Source organism: Lithobates pipiens, unplaced genomic scaffold (assembly GCF_037356315.1).
Source record: "Lithobates pipiens isolate NorthernLeopardFrog02 unplaced genomic scaffold, aLitPip1_a1.2 Scaffold_18, whole genome shotgun sequence".
Taxonomy (NCBI): Eukaryota; Metazoa; Chordata; class Amphibia; order Anura; family Ranidae; genus Lithobates; species Lithobates pipiens.
Window position 1 is genome coordinate 313,156,276 of NW_027507758.1, and position 23,017 is coordinate 313,179,292.

Sequence of the window (23,017 nt, forward strand, 5' to 3'; positions counted from 1 at the left end):
TGTTTTAAAGATAGATTGTGCAAATTTTAAACGGTTGAACACCAGGCAAACAGCTAAATATATAAAATCCATATATAAGCGGTTTTACCTGCCAAAGATTTAGCATTTTGGTAAATCCTGCATTTCACCTTAACGTATATGGCCTATTCTGGTGTCCTGGCACTGAAAAATGTGTGTGGCTATTGTCTCTTAAACAAACTCTAATGGCTATTTATAGATAACACCTGCCCCGTCTTTACCTCCCAAATGCTGCCTAACCAAGCTGCTTTCATGAGAGACAATAGCCACAAATATTGTACAATGGCTGCACAATGCAATTCCAGATAGTAGCGGGCATCAGCTGCCCTCTGGAGCTCTAAGAAACAAGCTACAATATAACCAAACCTAAGTCCAATGGCCTGAACCCAACTTGCCTTGGCTTTTTGCACTCTAAGACCTCTTATATAATCTAGTAGAAATTTCTTGGTCTGGGTTTCCCCAGGGTGGCAGAGTCTTAACCAAAATTTCCTTTTTATGCTCGTGTTTATTTCAATTTTGTTAATTTTTATATTTCAATGCAGGACTGGCAGCAGCAAATGGAAGGAGAAATTGTATTTGAAGGGAAAAGCACAAGAAGCAGCAAAACGTATGTGCAGAATCCTATGGCCATAGGATGTCCACCCTTCCCCAAATCAGGCTCATCCAAGAAAAAAAAAAAGTCTAAAAGGAGAGGTGGAGGTGCTGCCATATGAAGGTAGTAAGTGATAGGGTTAACATTGCTACTGTGACTTCCTCCTCCTCCCTCTACCACTCCTCCTTTACTTCTTCTTTCCCATCCTCCTCCTTCTTTCTGTACTCTTTTTTTTTCCCCTTTCACTTCTTCCTTCTCTACCTCCTCCATGTAACTATGGAGAGGCCAATGCAAATAACTCAGGTCTCTCTTATTTGTCCAGAGGCTGCCAGCCCAGGTACCAGATTCAGAGCATGCCAAGAAAAAATTCTGACTCGGTAAAGGGGTGTCTTTTTGAAGATTTTTTCCTGTACTCCAAAACACATGCAAGCATAGAAGACAAATTCTCAGGCAAAGTTTTTCAGTAGCTGTCATAAGTATTGCTAGAGTTAGAGGAGACAGCCAGCTAGTCTGAGACTTTGTATGTACATTCACAGTCCATGTAGCCCTCAAAGCACAGACACACCTGAAGATCTAGGCAAGGTCCTACTCACAATGTTCAGAGACTGCTCCCAACCAGCTTCCCTGTGACACTCTTAAGTGAAATGGGGTCCTTCTCCAGACCTACTTCCTAATGTAGTGTCCTACAGCAAATGTCTTTGAATCCAGATTCCTCCAGATCCTCGCAGCCACAGATCTTCAGTAACAAAGACTGCCTCCCAGTGAAAGAGACCCCAGGAGAAAAGCTCTGATCAGGCACTCCAAAGCATTTATCTTCTCTCCAGCCACACCTTCAAGGTGTCCCCCATCCAGGGATTGACCAAGATCAGATAAATATTTATAACTTGGTGACTAACCCTCCTACTCTATTTCTGGAAGCTTCTTTCAAAGGCAAGCATGAGTAATCAACCCCCAAGCTTAAGAAGATACCTGATCAGACCTGAAAAACAGACTGTTGCTTAACTGAGTACAGCAGAGCCAGAAACTAAATTTATACAGCTTAGGGCAGGGTGCTACATAAAGAACTGGTTAAAACAGCCCCCTTCCTTCAGTTCCTGGCCTTGGGGGCCTCACAGTAACATTTTCATTGCATACATATGAATTATTTCAATACCTCTTCGGTACTCATTGGCCTTCGGGACTTTATGACCATACAATCCAATGGCCATAGGCTACCAACCTTTCCCCAGAGTAAAGTTATAAAGCTCAAAACATCACTCAAGTCCTACTCTTTCCACTTTTTCCATGTCAAGTTTTTTTCTAGAATGGAAGAAAAAAAATGCCCCCAAACCCCTACAGACCCTGCAACTATATGCTAGCTTGACACTTAAACTACTTTCATACTAGCTGTATAAAAAAATAACTCTTCTTCTAATTCATGGTGTGGGAATCCCACATTACCATTTCCCCATCACTATTTCTTTGTATTTTATTGTTAAACATTATTTACATATTTACTTTTTTTTATACTTAAAAAAAAAAAAATCCCCTGGTAAGGCTGTCCCTGCCTTGGTCAAACAAACAAGAGTCAGGAACAGCAAATCTAACAAAAACACTGACAAGTGATCATACTACGGACTATTGGATGTCAAGGATATTCCACTGTCTGGGGGTACTAGCCTGCCCTGTTTCACATCATGTCAGAGAGGGTCTTTAACACAGCAGGGGGTGGGGCGTCGGTTTTATGACTGAGAAGCAGACTTTTAATAAAACAAATCTATTAAACCCTCCCTGGAGATATTATTGATAAAACCAATACATATATTTTAAATACATTTAACTCAGAAAAGACCAGACAAGAAGTTTCCCTGTTAATCTTATGCCGCGCACACACGACCAGACTTTCCGGCAGACTAGGTCCAACGGGCTTCCTGATGGACTTTCGGCAGAGTTCCGACTGACTTTCCAAACGAACGGACTTGGCCACACACGAACAGACATAGGCCTCATTCACATGGCTGATCCGTTCAGGTCTGCCTGTCAGTTGTTCAGGCGGACCTGAACGGATGTTCCATAGATGTCTATGGAGCGTCGGATGTCAGCAGTGACATGTCCGCTGACATCCGACAAAGTGTGACGGAGGAAAAACCTACTTTTCCATCTGTTATCGGATCGGGTGATGAGGTACTCTGCTGTCCGTCGCCATCCGATCTCCCATAGAGGAGAGCGGCGCTCTGACAGGTCCGTCCCTTCACAGAGTGCAGAGATAGACCTGTCATTTTCCTGCTCAGCGGGGATCGCTCGAGCAAGCGGATATCCACGGGGCGGATCATCACTGATCTGCCCCACGTGAAAGAGCCCCAAGTCTGTCTATTTTGAACGTGATGGCGTAAACTCGACAAAAGAAGGAAGTTCAATAGCCAGTAGTCAATAGCTTCCCTTGCATTGTATTTGGTCCGTCGGACCAGTACACAGACGAACGGTTTGCACGATTTTAGTCTGTCGGAAATTGAGTCTGTCGGATAGATTTCAAATATGTTCTATTTCTAGGTCCGTCAGATTTATTTTTTTCGAAAAATTATCGGACTAGCTCACACAGGATCAGATTGTCCAATGGACTTATCCCTTCGGACCTAGTCTGCTGGAAAGTCTGGTTGTGTGTACGTGGCATTAGTGTTGCTGTCCCTGCTGCCAATATTTCTGCCTCCTGGCACCTCCTCTCCATCTTGTCCTTTTCCTCTCTCTATAAAAATCAGTTTACCCCCTCAAATCCAACGGAACTAAAGCTCTACTTTTTTTTCTTTTGAAAGAGAACATTCTGTGCCTTCTGTCTGAACATTTGGCACTGTTCTTACTGACTTCTGTCTCTACATTTAGGCCTGTGCGTATTGTCTTGAAAATGTGGTGCCAGTGACTAATATTCCCAAGAACAAAGACAGAAAGTTTCAGGAGCTGCCTTGTATACACCAGCCCACCTTGTAAGAAGTGATGGACTTTGGTGCAGAACAGCTCCTAGGTCAGGAGTAGGAAACCTTGGCCCTCCAGCTGTGGTGAAACTACAAATCACATCATGCCTCTGCCTCTAGGAGTCATGCCGGTGATTGTCAGGGTCTTGCAATGTCTCATGGGAATTGTTGTTTCACCACAGCTGGAAGGCCAAGGTTGCCTACCCCTGTCTTAGGTTATGGCCCTCTTGTACACTCACACTGGCATTCTTACAAAAATGAAATGGCTGGCAAAAAACCTATCTTGTGTTTAACCACTTCAATATAGGGCACTTCCCTCCTTCCTGCCCAGGACAATTTTCAGCTTTCAGCGTGGTCACACTTTCAATGACAATTGTATGGTCATACAATGCTGTACCCAAATTAAATTGTTATCATTTTCTTCCTGTAAATAGAGATTTCTCATGGTGGTATTTGATCACCACTGTTTTTTTTTATTTCTTGCTAAACAAACTAAAAAAGACTGATTTAAAAAAAAAAAGTTTTTCTTTGTTTCTGTTATAAAATTTTGTTTTCTCCTTCACTGAAGGGCACTGATGAGGCTGCACTAGTGGGCACTGATGAGGCGGCACGAATATAGAATTGAATTTAGAATTGATGGGTACTGATAAGTGGCACTGATATGCAGCACAGATGGGCACCGATAGGCAGCACTCATGGGAACTGATAGGCGGCACTGATAGATGGCACTGATAGGCAGCACTGATGAGGATGTACTGACAGGCATTACTGATGGGCATCTGAAGAGCACTAATTGGCACTTTAATGGGCACTGATTGGTGATTTGGGTGGGCACTGACTGGCAGCTGATAGGCACTAATTTGCAGCTGTGGTGGGCCCTCTGATGTGGACTGCACTGTTAATCAATGTGCTGATTATCAGTGCACACCCCCCCTCCGACAGGAGAGAAGTCGATCGGCTCTCCCCGTCAGCGCAAACCGAGGAAAAGCCAATTACCGGCACTTCCTGGTTCATGCTGTGATCAGAGGCTCCTTTAACACGATCGGAGATGCGGTGTGTCAGAGTAACACAGCATAACACCGATCGCCGCTCTGAGTGCCCCCGCGGGCGTGCTCTAGCTTGTTATCCTGAAAGACATCATATGAGTCAGGATAATGGAACCACCAAGTCGTCATTCTGCTATAGACCAGGCAGGAAGTGGTTAAACATCTTAACCATTTTGAGCAGCCTATGTACTGTCCTGCCTCAGCTTAATATTTTTCACAAAAAATTTTGATAAACTACACTGGAAATTTTATTGTAGAAAACTCACTTAACTACTTGTTACTATTACTAGTATACTGATACTAAGCTCCTAGTTTGGGCACTTTTTGTTATGGGGTGATAACGCTCTGTCTCCCACAATTTCCTGCCTATAAATTCACTTGTCGCAAGTTCTGCTGATTCACATTGCTCATGCATATTCCATGGGTCACTTTTTAAAAAAAAAATGGGCTGTGGAAAAAACTTTTGCAGCCAGCAACAATTAAAAAGCATGCCCTATGAAAAAACACATGAGGCCTGTTATCACTGTAGTGTATGTGGACTCTAAATAAGCTGCAGGACAACAGCAACATTAAGATGTAGCAAAGGATAAAACCAGTAAAAACTCTTCCCCTTCCCCCCAATTCTCTCATTTACACTGAATTTTTGCTACCTACCAGACATTTGAGTTTATATCTACATCAACTGACCTGCTAGTGCCTACAAGCCATACACTAATCTCTTCCTGTGCAGTTTGTCAGTAACACGTCTTATCTTTCCCTCTAAAAGATAATGCACATGGTAAATAGGGCTGCTGTGACTTTGACCTTTTATAGTGAGGGGGCTAGCTTATCTAATATCTCTCTTATTGTGAAAAAAGATAATCCACAACTGATTGCTGCTCTTTAAAATCTTTAAAACTTTATTGGTTCTCCATAAAAGACACAGTGTCTAGATGTAAATGCGTTTCAGCCTTGTGGGCTTTGTTCAAAGACTCTCTTTTCATGATTGCTATTGCAGCTGTGCACACCCAAAAGCTCTGGAAAATCCCCTCATCTTATTGAGTTGTAGCACTTCACCTATACTTTATTTTATCTCCCTTATTGGCCCTTCTAAGTCAGCTGACAAGGGACATGCACTCGGGGAGGCAAGTGAGGCAGAGCCTTACCTGCCATGAACATAAACAAAAAACAAAAAAAAAAAAAAACATCGAGCTTCGAGGGTCATAGCTTAGCGACCAAAATTTGGTGGGTATGTAGCTGAAGTCCTACCCCACCACTGGTCAAAATTTGGGGCTCCTGCCACCTATAGATATGGGGCTTCTTGTGCAGGTTGTCAGAAGCTACATACAGAGCGGCCAGTTTATACAAGCTGGCACACACTGTTTGCAGTAGACTGAGAGAATGAGCTCACAGTGCCTCTCACTTCTTGTCAGGAACACTGAGCTTAAAGAGGAAGTAAAGGCAAAAAAAAAAAAAAAAAAGAACACACCCTGCAAGGCAAAGGCATAATGAGCTAGTATGCATAGCATACTAGCTCATTATGAATAACTTGCCTGAGAAGGAAGCCCCTGAAGCGGTCCTCCGTCTTCATGTCCGCCGCTGCCATGGATCCCAGAGTGACTTCCGGGTCTCGCTGCTCTGGCGCTGTGATTCGCCGGAGCAGCAATGACGTCACTCCTGCACATGCACACGGGAGCCGACACTCGTGCCATATCACCACGATCTGCGGCCTGCCCAGTGCGCCTGCGCGCCGCTGTCTACGGCGCATGCGCCGTAGACAGTGGTGGCTGTCTTCGGGTAAATATCTCCTAAACCGTATAGGTTTAGGAGATATTTCTTGGACCTACAGGTAAGCCTTAATCTAGGTCAAAAGTTGGTTGTAAGGGTTTACAACCACTTTAATGGACAGCTTGGAGCCTTCGGCCAATGGTAAAGCACCATTGGAACAAGCTGTCCAATAAAAATATTAACTACAAGGAAAAAGCATGGGCTTATGAGTATAAGATTTACCCATAATCCCATGTTTTTCTCACACAGTTAAGAGGGAGAATTAGAATCTGCTGCCTGCTGAAAAGTTACTGTTTTAATTACGCTAAATCATATATTATTATGCTATATGTTATAACATAATCATTTATTATTTATCAATTTACTGTGAAATTACAGGTTTGAAGGTATAACTTCAAAACTTCACTACTGAGTACAGTTTTTGAAAATATAGTAAATGACCTTAAAAATAATATATAATAATTATTTGTATATTACTTACATATGGTAATTAACCACTTGCCACCCAGGACAATTCTGACACTTCTCTCCTACATGTAAAAATCATATATTTTTTTTTTGCTAGAAAATTACTCAGAACCCCCAACATTATTTATATATATCTATATATATATAGATATATATATGAAAAAAATTTAGCAGACACCCTAGGGAATAAAATTATGGTTGTTGCAACTTTTTACAGTGCACAGTATTTGCACAGAAATTTTTCAAACATGTTTTAAAAAAAATAAATAAAACGCTATCATGAATATAAAAAATACAAGACAAAAATGCCACACACTTGTGGAATGGCACCAAACTTCGGTACTTAAAAATCTCCATAGGTGGTGCTTGAAGTTTTTTTACAGGTTACATGTTTAGAGTTACAGAGGAGGGCTAGTGCTAGAATTATTGCTCTTACTCCAATGGTCCCAGGGGATGTAACCTGTGTGTATCTGGCTCCGATACTAGCCAGTTACTCACCAGCTACTGACCTCACCGCACGTCCCTGCAGCTGACCTTTGTTCAAAGCCCAGGCAGAGCATTATGGTTACAAATAATGTGGTCTGGGGAATCCCTGCATTGAATTGATTGTAAAGGCTATTTTTTATACTTACCTGCTCTGTACAATGGTTTTGCACAGAGCAGCCCTGATCTTCCACATCTTGGGTCCCCCACTGGCGCTCCTGGCTCCCCCTGTTCTTGATGCACCACCATAGGAAGCCACTTCCTATTGTGGAACACCTGTGGACTCGATCTACAGACACAGACATCAAGGTTTGGCCCCACCCCGCTCTCTCTTTACAGGCAGTGATTGGTAGCAGATGAAGCAATGGCTCCCCTTGCTTTCTCTATGAGGAGGGTGAGATCCAAGAGAGCCATTGCTCTCATCCACATTGCTGGATGGGTTGGGCTCAGGTAAGTATAAGGTGAACTGGGGGTGGGGGGAGCTGCACTCAGAATGTTTTTTTTTACCTTAATGCTAAGAATCCATTAAGGTAAAAGACCTTTAGCCTTTACAAGCTTTTTATTTCACCAGGACTGTGAATTTTGATCATGCTGGATCCACAAGCAAGCCTACACAAAAAGTTATAGTTCTTATCTAAATAGGAATAGAGGGGTAATCCTCCAATATAGAAATCTGTTCCAGTGGCAAGTGTCCAAGAGAGATAAACACTCATTTGGAGATTTTTCTGCTCATTTCTTTTATGTCCCTGGGAAAGAGAGTGAAGGGACATTGGGGTTGAATTACTAAAACTTGACACTGCAAACTTTCGTGCAGCTTTGCCTGGTAGCCAATCAGCTTCTACCTTCAGCTTGTTCAATTATTTAAGCTTTGACAAAAAAACAAAAAAAAAAACTGGAAGCTGATTGGTCTCTATGCAAAGCTGCACCAGATTTTGCACTCTCCATTTTTCATAAATCAACTCCTTAGATAGCAATATGAAAAAAGAAAACTGACAATGATGTAATCATTCCCTACTCTAACAAAAAAAAATGGCTTTAGACGTTTTTCTGCAAAGCAATACTAAAATCCGTGTTTTCAATAACCTATTAAATCCCATACTAAGTTGCTAAAGCTTGATTTATGACTATTTGCAAATATTATTACCTAAGCCAGCATGTGTCACCATAGAATAAGCATATCTAAACCAAAACACAAAAGAGCCACAGAGGGACGAAATGGTCTGTAAAAAGGCAATGTGTATTTCATTATCGTAAACATCACCATGATAGAAGGCAATATGATGAAGCATGGTTTAAAAAAATGACTGCCATAGTGTGCTTTATAAAATATATGTAGAATGCAGGCGATAATGAAGTCAGTTCACGATCAGAAGCGCTTGTGATCATTTCTGCAATCCCAAGATCATTTGTTCCCTAACAAACTCCAGTCCTCAATCACAAAGTGATTTTTAGAAGGTCACATGTTGATGTGATGATTGGTAGCTGCTCATTCAGGATTGTGGCGCTGTATGCTCGTGTGTGATCTGCCATGAATGATGGATTGGGACTATGGTGTCAACATATGACTACAATACAAGGAAAAAGGGATTGGAGAGATTGGTCACAGGGAATTATCACGCATCACAGATGTTTTCTGCTCATAGGACTAAAAATCAGGCTAAAGGACTTAAAATGGAACTAAACCCTCCCGTCTCTTACAATCACAGTAGCTGCCATCTTATGCCGGCCATAGATGTAGCGATTTTCTTTCCTCCCTCCCGCAGAGCCATCACATGTATATTCTGACAGGCTGGTTGTACCCAAGTGGATAAATTGGGTACATTCAGTCTGCCCCAGGCCCTGACTGGGACAAAAAATAGGCCCAGGCATTTTGCATTGAGCAGCCCATGACATGTTAACCGGCCTCTTCCCCAATCTCCTCCCTGACAGATCCCCTGAGAGGGGGAGGGGGAACCCAGCAGAGGTGTGGGGGAGGGGTGAGGTGGGACCAGGAAAGAGCAGGGGGGGTTGGAGTGCACAGGGAAGAATCTTGAGTACATGGGGTGGGGCGAGAGCACAGGGAGGAAGAGGAGAGCACAGGGGGGCAGCATAGAGCACAAGGGGGCATTGGAGAGCATGTGGGGAGGTGGAGAGCACAGGGAGGGCGGCAGAGAGCACAGGGAGGCTGGCGGAGAGCACGGGGGTGGTGGACAGCATGGGGGCGGCAGAGAGTACGGGGCGGCAGAGAGCATGGGGGTGGGGGGGGTTGAGAGTATGGGGGGATGGCAGAGAGCATGGCGGAGGTGGAGACTATGGGGGGATGGCAGAGAGCATGGGGGGATGGCAGAGAACATGGGGGGAGGTGGAGATTATGGGGGGATGGCAGAGAGCATGGAGGGGAGGTGGAGAGCATGGGGGGATGGCAGAGAGCATGGGGGGATGGTAGAGAGTATGGCAGAGAGCATGGGGGAAGGTGAAGACTATGGGGGGAAGTGGAGAGCATGGGGGGCACAGAGCATGGGGGGATGGCACAGAGCATGGGGGGATGGCAGAGAGCATGGGAGGATGGCAGAGAGCATGGGGGGGGAGGTGGAGAGCATGGGGGGGAGGTGGAGAGCATGGGGGGATGGCAGAGAGCATGGGGTGGGATGGCAGAGAGTATGGGTGCAGTGGAGAGCCCAGGGGGGAGCAGCAGAGAGAAGCAGGGTAGGAGGAGGGGTGGGGGTGGCTGCATATAGAAGAATAATTCTCTCCATCCTCCTCCTGCAGTCTCTGAATGCTTCTCCTCTCCCTCTCGCAGGCATTCTGCTACTGCAGGAGGAAGATGGAGAGAATTATTCTTCTATATGCAGCCACCCCCACCGCTCCTCCTATGCAGTTTATAGGGGGGCTCACGGTTTCTTTTCAGGCACTTCCGAAGGTTTCTGCTCTGGCTCCTCCTCCCGGCACTGAAGGCTGACCCATACGGGCGGCCGCGCAGCCACGCAGAGGCCGCCGAAGGCGTCTCATCTAGCTCCTCCCCCTGGCGCAGATGGCTGAGTTTAACTGCCAGCCGGGTGGCCGAGGAGAGGCTGGATGAGCCCCGCAAGGACTAGCCGCCTGGCGGCCACGGCCCACTGGGCAGGTGCCCGGTTTGCCCTATGGCCAATCCGGGCCTGGTCTGCCCATACATGCTTCGAATCTCGGACGGTCCCTGCTGCACCGGCTGAGATTTGAACTGTCTGTGGCTGACTTTAGTCTCTGTTTGATATGCAGCTGCCAGTGCTTAATGTTTGATTAGCTATGACAGCAGCCATTTAATGACTTGACAGTTTGGTTTAGAGAACAAGCAACTGTACTTTAACTGTTATCATTCCATGGCAAAAATTTAAGTTTATGTTACCCCCAGCATTAAAGTTTATGCTACCCCCAGCATTTTACATTCCTGATATAGGTCTGCGTTACCATATACTCTGAGCCTTGTTCACACCAGTGCAGTGCGAATTCCAGCGACATCTTCTCTGTGAAGAGAAAAAGCAGCTGTTCAGCGGTGCCGCTCCGTTCTCTCTGCACATCAGCTGAGCAGGGAGAGGGGGGAGAGGAGGGGGAGGTGTAGTGAGAAGAAGGAAAGATTTCTTGTTCAGAACCCAATGCATCTGCGAATCAGATGCATTCCCATAGAGGATAATGTGCTTGTAATTCGCACCGCAATGCCCAGAAAACGCACACGTTTTTTGTGCAATGTGCAGTGCGAATGCAACGCACATATGTGAACAAGATACATTAATTTGAATGTATTTGAAAATTTCCTGCGATTTGGATGCGGTGTAACCCACATCTAATTCGCATAGCTGTGAACAGGGGCTAAATGTATCCTGTTTTATCTGCAATGCTTGCTTCATGTGAAATATCTGGTGATCTTGCAAGTCCCCCTACTTTTCATATTTCAAACCAATCATGGCAGGCTTTGGAACACATCTATCCCAGTGTGGTCAGTTTTCTTCTTTGCATTCTACTTGGTAGCACAGCCCGCCTGTTATCCAGTGGTCAGACTTGTGCTGACATGCCCCCTGCACAGCTCTTCAGTAGAAAGATTAATGTACTGCTGTTTCTCTGCCTCCTGCTGACATGCCTTCCTTCAGTCCCCCCTCCCCCCCCCCCCCAACACACACACCTCTCTAAGCTCTTTCTGTAGCTGAGAACAGAGGTCATATGATTACTTATTTAAAAAAATGAAAACGGTACCGTATATACTCGAGTATAAGCCGAGATTTTCAGCCTCTTTTTTGAGGCTGAAAGTGCCCCCCTCGGCTTATACTCGAGTCATCGCTGTCTGCCCGCTCGATCAGCGTGTCGAGCAGACAGACAGCGGCCATTCTATTCAAAAGCCGCGCCTCCGGCTCCGCCTTCGCCTGTGATAGGCGGAACACTGAATTTCCCAGCAGCCTGTGTTCCGCCTATCACGGACATCGTATCATCCTCGTACTACGGACGAGGATGATACGACGTCTGTGATAGGCGGAACACAGGCTGCTGGGAAATTCAGTGTTCCGCCTATCACAGGCGAAGGCGGCGGCGCAGCTTTTGAATTTTACAATGGCCGCCGACGAAGAGGGCACGGGACGGAGGCAAGGCAAGGCAAGGCACGGCACGGCACGGCACGGCACGGGACGGGACGGATGCAAGGAGGCAAGGCACGACACGGGACGGATGCAAGGAGGCAAGGCACGGCACGGGACGGAGGCAAGGAGGCAAGGCACGGGACGGAGGCTCGGGACAAAGGTAGGCTGGACACACACACACACACACACACACACACACACACACACACACACACACACACACACACACACACACACATGGATGGAGACACACACAGGGATGGATGGATGGATGGATGGAGACACACACACACAGGGATGGATGGATGGATGGATGGAGACACACACACACAGGGATGGATGGATGGATGGACACACACACACACAGGGATGGATGGACGGACACACAGGGATGGACGGACACACAGGGATGGACGGACACACAGGGATGGACGGACACACACACAGGGATGGACAGGCATGTCTCACCCTCGGCTTATACACGAGTCAATAAGTTTGCCAGTTTTTTTGGGGGTAAATTGGGGGCCTCGGCTTATATTCGGGTCGGCCTATACTCGAGTATATACGGTATTTAGAATGTAGTTAATATCTATAGACAAATTTGTAGCCTTGCATTTCTACTTTAAAGCGGTAGTAAAGCCCGTTTTGTGTTTTTTACCTACAGGTATGTCTATAATAAGGCTTACCTCTAGGTAAAATGAATATCTCCTAAATGTGCACCATTTAGGTGATATTCACCCTGGATGCAGCATGCACTCAGAAGGTCTGGCATACTGTGCTGGACCTTCAGAGCTTTGTGCTGGAACCAAGGGCTCCCGCATGCATGCTGCACATGTGACATCATTGCGGCTCCTTCCACTCAAACTGCTGGAGCCTGCGAACCCATAAGAAAGACAGAGGGAAGATGTCGGCCCTCTCAGCGGTGACAGCGCACAGCTGGAGGGCTTCGTAAGTATTTCATAATGTGCTAGTATGTGATACATACTAGCACATTATGCAATTGCTTTACAGGTTTTTTTTTTTTTTTAGTTGTTTTTTTTTTACTGCCATGGTTTACTACTGCTTTAAACTGAATAGGTTGATTTACAAGGTAAGACTTCACACGTGCTTTAAAGTGGAACTTTACTCTCCCAATCAACTTTAATTATTTTTAATCCACATGCTGCTAGCATTAGTAAATAGATAGGAAAGTATATCTTTTTTTTTTTTTTTTTTACATTTCTTTAGTTACTTCCTGGTTTCTTGCCTAGGCAAATGATGTCATACATCCCAGCAGTCTTTAGAAGGGGAGGGGAAGAGGAGGGTTTTTCTCAGCTAAGCACACTCTCTCTCCTGCATGCATGTTAAGCTAAAGGCAGATGGATTCCAGGAAGTAAATGCTACATAAATCATCTGCACTTACTCAAGATGGCTAAGGTCAGAATTTCTAGGGGGTTGTTTTACAAAGTGATTTTTCATCAAAATAAAGCATAGAGACATGGATAGATTGGCGGAAGGGGGAGGGGGGGGGGGTGCTTTGAATATTAAAAACTATTTAAATAGTGTTTTTGGTTTGTGGTGCTCAGGTGCAGTGAAGGAAGATCTGCTTGTAACTGTATTGGGAAATCGATGGGGTTAGTTCAGCTTTAGCATAAACATCATCTTTCAGTAAAACAGGGAGGCCCTATTTGATTAGACAATGTTTAAATTACTGGGCAGAGGGATCCCTTGGAAGCATGGTGCTGCTCATGGTTACGCTGAACATTTCTGCTCCTTACAAATTGAATGTGTCACAAGATTACACAAAAGCATTTTAATCATGCTACAATCCTTTTTTGCAAGACTAGTTTACTACACTTGTATACCAATGAGGTAATCAATTACAATTTTAGTTTTTCACCTAAAAAAATAAAATCTTATTGAATATATGATATCCCAAAGAAAGCCTGTAAACAGCACAAACTGTAATATTACAAATGCTGCAGTACGATCATGCATTGCTGTATGACATAGTAAAATGAAGCAGGGCTCAGGAAGACTGTTCTAAGACTAGAAGAAAATGATCAATTCATATGTAGTAGCAATCAGTACCAAAGGGGACAATAACAATGACAGCAAACACAACCAAACAAAGGACTCATTTAAGGAAGGTCCAACATCTCTTGGCTGCAAAGAAAAGATAAAAATGTGCTAGGGCTGCAAAGTGACAGTAATATATTCCCTATCTTATTCTGCAGCTCGAGCTGCATAGTATGCAGCTGTGTTCTACATCAGCTTAGTCCAACAAACGTGGAATACTACAAGGACATTTATAATAACTTTTCAGATCTAATATACATACATAGCTGTGAGATCTAACAGTGCTTGTTGAACGATTTGTCTGCACTCACTGTTCACGTCACATACATATGGATATTCGCCATGGGATGTTGCAAGTTTTACTGAAGCCCACAAAACATAACTTAGTCTTTTTTTCTAATACAGTACAGTAAAACCTTGGTTTGAGAGTGTTTTGCAATTTTTTTAAATAAATTCTGACTTGTATATCAAGACATCGCTTGTGTATCAAGTAGTGTCATGTCACAACTGAGTATAAAAGAGAAGAAGTGTACCAATATGCTTACATTTGATGAAGGTACAACATTCAGCAAGTCAAATGGTTGATGATTAAAACAGGCAGATCTAAGTATGTAGGCGCCCGGAGTAAAGTTGTGCACATAGACCATTCTCCACACCACCATCATCGCTTCCACTCTGTGCTCCACAAGCGATTCAAGCCTCGTTTCCAAATTTCTCTACTGCGGGGTAGTCTTCCTGGTCATGATTGCAGACTGACAGCGGTGAGAGACGGCGGTGAGGAGGACCATCTATGTGGACAGCTTTTCCCCGAATGCCTGCATACTTAGATGTGCCTCTTTTATTCATCAACCATGTGAGTTGCTAAATGTTGTACCTTCATTAAATGTAACCATATTGCTACACTTAGAGGTGGCTCTTTTCTCTTTTATACTCTGTAGCTCCTGCTGGATTTTGCTTCTAATCCCCTTGTGGAGAATTTTTACATCACATCGCTATAATCTTTTTATATGGACTATAAACGAAAGGACTTATGAATAAATGGTTGTGGAACAAATCATCTGAGTTTCCATTATTTCTTATGGGGAAATTTGCTTTTATATACAAGTGCTTTGGATTACAAGCATGTTTCCAGAGCAAATTATGCTCTCAATCCAAGGTATTACTGTATATAATATTTTCCATTATTGTATACTTTACAGGCCCTCAAAAATTCAGTGTGCCCACACTCCAAGTGATGCTGTAAGCTTTCTGATTTATATACAAGTGAGTACCATGATTACACATTCCAAGTTTGTGCTGATTAGAGGAAAGTCAGAGCTCTCAATTGAATTATCCCATTTCCAGCAAAGGTCATATTCACATTTATTAAATAGATCTCCCTTCTTGTCATGATGTCAAATCAGCCAAAAAATGTAAAATCAAACTTAGATATCCAAAGTTATGTATAACACCCAATGAGAAATAGGAGAATTGATACTATCTGCAAGCAAATCATATACAAAGGATTGAAAAGTAACCGCAAAAAACAAAAACAAACAAAAAAGTGTGCTACAGAACCATGCTCCTGGATTTCTTGTGTTACAAACACAAATACTATACACCACACAATTACCAAATCTGGACATTAAAATACACACTGTATTATTGAACCTGCCTGTGATGGATTTTGTAAATTACATGATATATGGGAAAGAAAGAAAGAAAGAAAGAAAGAAAGAAAGAAAGAAAGAAAGAAAGAAAGAAAGAAAGAAAGAAGACAGGTCCGTCTCTGCACACTGTGCAGGGACCAATCTGTCAGAGCACCGCTCTCCTCTATGGGGATCGGATGAAGACGGAATGTAGAGTCCGTTTTCATCCGATCCGCAGACAGATGGAAAAAATAGGGTTTTCCTCCATCACACTTTTCGGATCAGAGCGGGTCGGATGTCAGCGGACATGTCACCGCTGACATCCGTCGCTCCATAAAGGTCTATGGAGAGTCCATATGAAAGAGGCCTTAGACCACACTATTACTAAATGAACCCACCTGTGATGGATTTTGTAAATTACATGACACGTGTTAATCAAAGTGCATCAACTTAAAAATAATGACAAACAATCAAAATGAATAATAAATAATAGAAATGATAAATAGTAAATAGATGACAAAGAAGGAAGTAGAGGGGAGGACGGAAGGAAGGGAGAGAAAAGAAAAAGAAAGAGAAAGAAAAAGAGGAAGAAAGAGGAATAGAAAGAAAGAAAGAAAGAAAGAAAGTTGGACAGGCAGATTGATTAGAAAGAAAGAAAAAGAAAGAAAGAGAGAAAGAGAGAGTTGGACAGGTAGATTGATTTAAAAGAAAGGAAGAAAGTTGGACAGGTAGATAGAAAGATAGTATAGAAAATAATCACCCCCCCTTAAAATAATTACATTTTGTTGCTATGCAGCCTTAAATGAAGACAGACACGGTTTTTGTTTTAGCCAGCTGTATATTTACTAGTGAAATTTATAACATCCATGTGAAACAAACATGTCATAAAAAAACAAAACACAGAATTACTGGGTTGGTATTTTGCCCCATCCATGTTTCCTTCTATCCTGACTAGTGCTCCAGTTCCTGCTGCAGAGAAACACCCCCTTAACAGGATATTACCACCTCCATGCTTTAGACCCCTTTTCAGGTGTTTTTGCTTCCCATTCATTTCAATGGATGCTTTCACACTGGGGCAGTGCACTGTCAAGGTGGTGCAAAAAGTCCTGCAAACAGCATCTTTGGGGCATGTTTGGAGCACTTTAAAAAGCACCTCAAAACGCTGCTGTCCATCTAAATGAATGGCAATCTATTCGAAAGAGTTTAAAAAGCATCCCAAAATGTATTTTTCTTTATTCTTTTATTTTAAGGTCATGTTGTCACGTGACCTTAAAAAAAAGTGCACTACTAATGCCGCAAAAACGACACTAAAGTGCCGCAAAAGCACCACAAAAACGCCCAACGTTTTATGGCCAGTTTTTGAGCATCTCAGTGTGAAAGGCGTCTTACTGTAGAATTGGTTTTATTTGGATGGTGAAATGCATTGGATTTCTGCCAGACATATCGTTTGGTGTTGAGGCCGAATAATTCCAATTTTTTTGTCTCATCTGACCACCTTAAACGCACCTTGAAGATTTTGAGGCCACATGGAAAAAGGTGTCATGGTAAGATGAGACTAAAATTGTATTATTTGGCCTCAAAACCAAAAGATAACTCTGGTGGAAAACCAATATAGCTCACCATCCAACTAACACCATTGCTACAGTAAAGCATGGAGGTTGTAATATCCTATTATAAGTGTGTTTATATGCAGCAGGGACTGGAGCACTTGTCAGGATAGAAGGAAAAATGGATGGAGCAAAATACCATTAAATTCTTGAGGAAATTCTGTTGCCCCTCGGACAGAAAGTTGTCAATGGGAAGAAGGTTTACTTTCCAACATGACAATGACCCAAAGCACAATTAGAGGCGTAACTAGATTCTTCAAGGCCCCGGTGCAAAAAACCATGAGGGGCCACCACCAGGGGCATTGCTAGGTCTATAAAAGATCTCAGGCTAGAGCCCATAGCAGTGAAGTATAGAAAGTCATATGCTTGGGTGGGGATACACATGTATATAATATACATGTGTGTGTATATATAGTGCGGATCCCCCCTTACATCAGGGTCCCCAGAGAGCCTCCCCTAACATCAGGATCCTCAGAGAGGCTTCCTACTTACAATAGGATCCCCAGAGAGTCCCGCCTTACATCAGGGTCCTCAGAGAGCACCTCATTACATCAGGGTCCCCAGAGAGCTCCCCCTTACATCAGGGTCCCCGGAGAGCCTCCTCTAACTTCAGGACCCTCAGAGAGCCTCCCTACTTACATTAGGATCCCAAGAGAGACCCCTCCTTTCATCAGGGTCCCCAGAGAGCCCCTCCCCCTGTACATAAGGGTCCTCAGAGAACCCCTTCTTACATCAGGGTTCCCAGAGCGCTCCCCCTTACATTCAGGTCCCCAGAGAGCCCTTTCCTTACATCAGGGTCCCCAGAGAGCCCCCCTCTTACATCAGGGTCCCCAAAGAGCCCCCCCTCTTACATCAGGGTCCCCAAAGAGCCCCTCCTTACATCAGGGTTCCCAGAGAGCTCCCCCTTACATCAGGGTCCCCAGAGAGCCTCCACTAACATCAGGACCCTCAGAGAGCCTCCCTACTTACATTGGGATCCCCAGAGTCCCCCCCCTTTCATAAGCTTCTCCAGAGAGCCCCCCCCCATACATTGGGTCCACGGAGAACCCCTCCTTACATCAGGGTCCCCAGAGTGCTCCCCCTTACATCCAGGTTCCCCAGAGTGCTCCCCCTTACATCCGGGTCCCTAGAGAGCACTTTCCTTACATCAGAGTCCCTGGAGAGCCCCTTCCTTACATCAGGGTCCCCAAAGAGGCCCTCCTTACATAAGGGTCCCCAGAGAGCCTCCACTTACATCAGGGTCCCCAGAGAGCCCCTCCTTACATCAGTGTTCTTAAAGAGCCCCTTCCTTACATCAGGGTCCCAAAAAAAGCCCCCCCTTACATCAGGGTCCCCAGAGGGCCCCCCTCACTTCAGGGTCCCCAGAGGGCCCCCCTCACTTCAGGATCCCCAGAGGGCCCCCCTTACTTCAGGGTCCCCAGAGAGCCCCTTCCATGCATCAGGGTCCCCAAAGGGCCCCCCTTACATCAGGGTCACCAAAGGGCCCCCCTTACATCAGGGTCACCAAAGGGCCCCACCTTACATCAGGGTCACCCCTCACCCCCTTCCAGAGGTTTCCCTGTACCTGTCTGGTCTCAGCTGTGCACCTTGGACACCCAGCACATCTCTGTACCCTACCTCCACATGGGAGGCGGAGATCTGCAGCTATATGGTGTCCACGGGCGGCAGGATCTCCCTTGGGCTTGCAGTTCTCTCTCCGACTGCATGCACTGGAGAGGGGCCTCTGACCCAGTCATGTATCATCAAGAGTGTAGAAGCAGAGCGACTCACTGAAGAGTGAAGCCGATACATGCCTGGGTCAGAGGCCCCTCCCTTCTCCACTGTATACATTCGGAGAGAGAAAAGCCCCAGAGAGATCCCATGGCTCGTGGGCACCATAGAGCTGCCAATCGCCACCACCCACCTCCCCCCATGCATGCTAAATGGACAGCCAGTGGTGCACGGGGAGATGCTGGGTCTTGGGGCCCTCCCACAGCAGGAGAACGACAGGGCCCAGTTGCAAGTGCAACTGCAGCGACCCCTATAGTTCAGTCACTGTGTCCTTGTATGGCTTAGTCAGAGCCCAGACTAAGGCCCCTTTCACACTGTCGGACCGTTCAGGTCCACCTGTCAGCTTTGATGGTGGACCCGAACGGGTGCTCCATGCTGGTTTATGGAGCGACAGATGTCAGTGGTGACATGTCCGCTAACATCTGACCCGGTCCGATCCGCCAAAAGCAGACGGATGGCTCTACGTCTGGATCCATCGCTGGATCGGGTGAGATTGGATGAAAACGGACATGCTGTCCGTTTTCATCCGATCTCTTCATAGAAACCAGCGGCGCTCGACAAGCCCCTCCACGCTCAGTGAGCAGAGAGGGACCTGTCATCTGGCGGGTCAGTGGAGATCAATGGAGAGAACTCCAGTGAGCTGGTGGAAAGAGGCGGACTCCGTGCAAGCAAATCCGCCTCATGGGAATGAGGCCTTAAACCCCATTGAAAATCTGTGGAATGACTTGATGCAGTCCACAAATGGTCACCAAATTTAACTGAACATGAGCAGTTCTGCAAAGAAGAGTGGGCAAATATTACAAAATCCAGATGTGCAAAGATAGTACAGACATATCCCAACAGACTAAAGGCTGTCATTAAAGCAAATGGGGGTTCAACAAAGTACTGACACAAGGGGGTGAGCCTTTTTCCAACTCACTGATTCTGTTTTTGAATTCAGCTGGATAGAACAAAAACTGTGTCTGTCTTCATCTCAGGCTGTAGATAGATAGACAGACAGATAGATAGACAGATTTGAAAGAAAGGATGAAATTAAGGCTGGCCATACATGATACAATTTTCTTGTACAACATTCCTTTAGATTTACCAAAACTATATAATATGAGGTCAAACCTAAACACTTTCAATTTGTATGCAATCATGCAGGCCCTTATACTACATAGTTGAAGGTAAATCTTAAGGAAATTGAATAAGGAAATTGTATAATGTATGGTCAGCCTAAGATAAAGAATAGATCGATAAATACTTTGTACTACTATATTGTGTAAGATAAATACATAGATACTGGAAGAATAGATTAGATAGATAGATAGATAGATAGATAGATAGATAGATAGATAGATAGATAGATAGATGGGTAGATAGATGGGTAGCAGGCAGACAGGTAAGTGGTCAGTGTCAGGTGGTGTGGTGTAGAAGAAGGGTGAGTGGTCCATGTCCGCGGTGATGATGGGTAGTAGACAGGTAAGTGGTCAGTGTCAGGTGGTGTGGTGTAGTAGACAGGTAAGTGGTCCTTATCTGCAGTGATGATGGGTAGTAGACAGGTAAGTGGTCCATATCTGTAGTGGTTGGGTAGTAGACAAGTAAGTGGTCCATATCTGTAGTGATGATGGGTAGTAGACAGATAAGTGGTCCAAATCTGTAGTGGTTGGGTAGTAGACAGGTAAGTGGTCCATAGCTGTAGTAATGATGGGTAGCAGACAGGTAAGTGGTCCATATTTGTAGTGATGATGGGTAGTAGACAGGTAAGTGGTTCATATCTGTAGTGGTTGGGTAGTAGACAGGTAATTGGTCCATATCTGTAGTGATGATGGGTAGTAGACAGGTAAGTGGTCCACATCTATAGTAATGATGGGTAGTAGGCAGGTAATTGGTCCAAATTTGTAGTGATGATGGCTAGTAGACAGGCGAGTGGTCCATATCTGTAGTGGTTAGGTAATAGACTGGTAAGGGGTCCATATTTGTAGTGATGAAGGGTAGTAGACAGGAAAGTGGTTCATGTCTGTAGTCGTTGGGTAGTGGATAGGTAAGTGGTCCATATTTGTATTGATGATGGTTAGTAGACAGGTAAGTGGTCTATATCTGTAGTGATGATGAGTAGTAGACATGTAAGTGGTCCATATCTGTAGTAATGACAGGTAGTAGACAGGTAAGTGGTCCATATCTGTAGTGGTTGGGTAGTAGTCAGGTAAGTGGTCCATAACTGTAGTAATGATGGTTAGTAGACAGGTAAGTGGGCCATAGCTGAAGTGATAATGGGTAGTAGACAGGTTAGTGGTCCATATTTGTATTGATGATGGTTAGTAGACAGGTAAGTGGGCCATAGCTGAAGTGATAATGGGTAGTAGACAGGTTAGTGGTCCATATTTGTATTGATGATGGGTAGTAGACAGGTAAGTGGTCCATAGCTGTAGTAATGATGAGTAGTAGACAGGTAAGTGGGCCATATCTGTAGTGGTTGGGTATTAGACAGGTAAGTGGTTCATAGCTGTAGTAATGATGGGTAGTAGACAGGTAAGTGGGCCATATTTGTAGTGATGATGGGTTGTAGACAGGTAAGTGGTCCATATCTGTTGTAATAATGGGTAGTAGACAGGTAAGTGGTCCACATCTGTAGTAATGATGGGTAGTAGACAGGTAAGTGGTCCATATCTGTAGTAATGATTGGTAGTAGACAGGTAAGTGGTCCATATCTGTAGTAATAATGGGTAGTAGACAGGTAAGTGGTCCATATCTGTAGTTGTTGGGTAGTAGACAGGTAAGTGGTCCATATCTGTAGTAATGATGGGTAGTAGACAGGTAAGTGGTCCATATCTGTAGTGGTTGGGTAGTAGACAGGTAAGTGGTCCATATTTGTAGTTATGATGGGTAGTAGACAGGTAAGTGGTCCATATCTGTAGTGGTTGGGTAGTAGACAGGTAAGTGGTCCATATTTGTAGTTATGATGGGTAGTAGACAGGTAAGTGGTCCATATCTGTAGTGGTTGGGTAGTAGACAGGTAAGTGGTCCATATTTGTAGTTATGATGGGTAGTAGACAGGTAAGTGGTCCATATCTGTAGTGGTTGGGTAGTAGACAGGTAAGTGGTCCATATCTGTAGTGGTTGGGTAGTAGACAGGTAAGTGGTCCATATCTGTAGTGGTTGGGTAGTAGACAGGTAAGTGGTCCATATCTGTAGTGGTTGGGTAGTAGACAGGTAAGTGGTCCATATCTGTAGTGGTTGGGTAGTAGACAGGTAAGTGGTCCGTATCTGTAGTAATGACGGGTAGTAGACATCCTCGGATGAGGGAATGTGTCGGAGGAGAGCTCCATCCTCCATTCATTGTTGGGATGTAGAGGATGGCTGATGATTGCAGTCAGGGATGGATGGAATGGATGACATTGAGGGGGTGGCCCCCATGACTTACCCCGGGTGAAGGGCTCTGAGGACTGCCCTTCCTACATGTACGGCTCGGCGGAGCGGGGCTCGGAGCTCCCAGTGCTCGGCGCTGCCTCCATCTCTCCCCTATTCAGCATCGGCAGGCTGCAGCCCGGAGTACGGGGAGAGAACACGGGACCTGGAGGAGGGATGAGAGGCGCGGGGGGCGCGCACTGACACCGTGCACGCGCATCTCCCCCTCTATCTGATGGCTGGGGGGACGGACGCACCTGGGGGGCTCGGTGATGATTGGTCCAGCCCTCCCCCTCGTGTGCCATGGCACGTTGTAGAAGGGGGCAGCTGGCTCGGAATATGGAGCAATTAGAAGGGGAATACTAGTAGCGGTGCTGGCAGGTTCCCGGGTTGTTGTGTAGACATGGCTGGTATATGTGCTGTGAGGAGGAGAGCCGTGTGTGGTGAGTGTGTGTGTGTGTGTGTGTGTGTGTGTGTGTGTGTAGTGTACAGGTAGAGGAGTCATGTGACCGGCATCCCTGGAGACCCTCCACATGATACACTGCCACTACATGGACACCACTATATATATATATATCTCGCACCCCTGTAATACATATACTATCCAGACACCGACTGACCACACTCTTGTCCAGCCAAGTTCATGCAGGCAGTAGTAAAAGCAA

The 23,017-nt window shown here is 45.0% G+C and overlaps 1 protein-coding gene across 3 annotated transcripts in view; it reads right to left on the minus strand.

Annotated features, from left to right (window-relative positions):
* The window catches only part of FUT9 (fucosyltransferase 9), a 335,910-nt gene extending 313,131 nt beyond the window's left edge, over window positions 1-22,779 (minus strand). For all 3 annotated transcript variants that reach the window (XM_077487226.1, XM_077487227.1, XM_077487225.1), the window contains exon 1: window positions 22,369-22,779. The gene's annotated coding sequence lies outside the window, so the exon portion shown is untranslated. The remainder of the gene's footprint in view (window positions 1-22,368) is intronic.
* Window positions 22,780-23,017: the final 238 nt, after the last annotated feature.